This window comes from Tenrec ecaudatus, chromosome 1 (genome assembly GCF_050624435.1).
Source record: "Tenrec ecaudatus isolate mTenEca1 chromosome 1, mTenEca1.hap1, whole genome shotgun sequence".
NCBI lineage: Eukaryota > Metazoa > Chordata > Mammalia > Afrosoricida > Tenrecidae > Tenrec > Tenrec ecaudatus.
The window spans coordinates 312,587,401-312,589,333 of NC_134530.1; the positions used below are offsets into that span (position 1 = coordinate 312,587,401).

Genomic DNA, 1,933 nt, shown 5'->3' on the forward strand with positions numbered 1-1,933 from the left:
TTAGTGAGGTTTTAAGATAATACTACCTAGCACTATAGCCGATACATGTGTTTGCGATACATGTGTTTGACCAAGGGCAATGGGTGGTCCTGAGAAGTCTCTCTTTAGCTTCGTTAAAGGAAAGAGTCTCTCTCCTGGGGCTCCAGGGACACATTCATTGGAAGGTTTCTTAGCTTCAGAGAGCTTACCAGGCACACCCATGGGGACTGAGAAAATGTAGGTATAGCTCCTCTTGGTGGGCTACAGTATCTATGTGTTATGTGAACTGGCTTTTGGCAAGGCCATGAGGCCAACCAATATACCCAGGGTGAACTAGAAACTGTAAAATAAACATAGTCCCGTTATCATCAGAGCACCAAGAAACAGATCAATCTGACCAGGGAGAGAAGAAAATGAGCTTGGTAGTTTGGGAAACAAGAGTTGGGTCAGGTATCAAAGGCTTGCGTAGACTAACTATAGATTTTATTACTCAAGGAATCTGTGGAGCAGAAATTAAAACTCTGAGGTTCAGGCCCATGGGATCCAGAGATGGGTGGGCTGCCCTGGGCCTCTGGGTACAGTGCAACTATAAGCAACATGCGGTCTTGCCCCGCATGTTGAAGACATAGTCCATAGATCCTCCAAAGAGCACATTGACCAGAGGAAGACTAAAAATCACGTTTTCTGTCTCACAGGGTTACCAGGCAAAGAGTGTGAAAAGTGTCACCTGTTCAAAGTCAGGAAGAACCTTGAAGATTCTGAATCAACCACTAGTTTTCCAGGTGAGAGAGTGGAGACCGAGACACGGAGTAACTTGGCCAAGCAAGGATTTCCACCGGCTACTTGTTGCCCGAGAGAAGCACAACACTTAGCAACTTTAGGTTGATCTCTGAGAGCCAGGGGAAAGGTAAGGCAGACTGGGCCAAAGAAAACCCCACTGGCTGTAGGTTCCTTCTTCTTTTTTTTTTCCCAACCCCAAATGTTATTATTTAATACAATCATCACAGGGTGCAAATGGAGACTTAATTTAAAAAACAAACACAACAGAAATGACACCACAGCTTGAGATAAGAGTTCTACACAGACATCAAGGGGCGGGGTGAAGGGAGGACAGACAGCTACAGAAGAGAAGAGAGCACAAGGACAGGGAAGGTCAGGGCTCTTGGCTGGAGACTTGCTTTGAGTAGGTTTCCTGCAGGTATTTCTTAAAGGCTGTGGGGGTTTTCCAGAGTTCCGCAGCATGTGTGTTCAAAGGGCTGTCGATGTTGGGCTCTCCTAGCAGGCTCTGGATGGAGAGGAGAATCGTCCTGACGTCATACAGGGCAGACCACTTGTCCTTCAGGATGTCCAGGCAGATGTTACCCTGAGTGTCCACGTTGGGGTGGTAGCAGGGGGTGAGGAACTTCACTGTGGGTGCATTGTAAGGGTAGCCACTGGGGAACTCCAGGGAGAGCTTATACCTCAGGTCTTCAGAGACTGTACCAGCTGCTCCATGGATGGTCCCTATCCACTTGAAAAGGTTGTCTGATTCCGGGAAGGCAGAGATTCCTTTGTCGCCAGACATCATGAGGGTCATCAGCTCCTGTTGTAGCCTCTTGCCCACGGAACCCCCGGGCTGCGCCCCCGCTGGGCTCGGCTCCTTTCCGGGCGGCTACGACACTGGCTGCGGCTGGGTCGCGGTTTTGGGAAGCCATTCGCCCGGTGTTGGCAGACGGGATCTCCGGCGACTGGAAGGCAACTGCCCCTAAAGCTTCTTATCATCCCAACTGGAAGTAAGACTTTTTATTAAAGCCTTCATCGAGCACTTGCTTGTATCACATACAGAGTAACAATGCCATTATACTCAAGCTTTCTCAATCAACTCACTACTGAGGTTTTGGGTTGGGTGATTCTTTGTTAAGCAACACAGCTGTCCTATGTGTTATACTGTATATGATAGGGGTGTGTGTGTGTG

At 48.5% G+C, this 1,933-nt stretch overlaps 1 pseudogene; it reads right to left on the reverse strand.

Moving 5' to 3' along the window:
* Window positions 1-1,124: 1,124 nt before the first annotated feature.
* On the reverse strand, window positions 1,125-1,696 carry LOC142437641 (ubiquitin-conjugating enzyme E2 C pseudogene; annotated as a pseudogene).
* Between the last annotated feature and the right edge of the window lie 237 nt (window positions 1,697-1,933).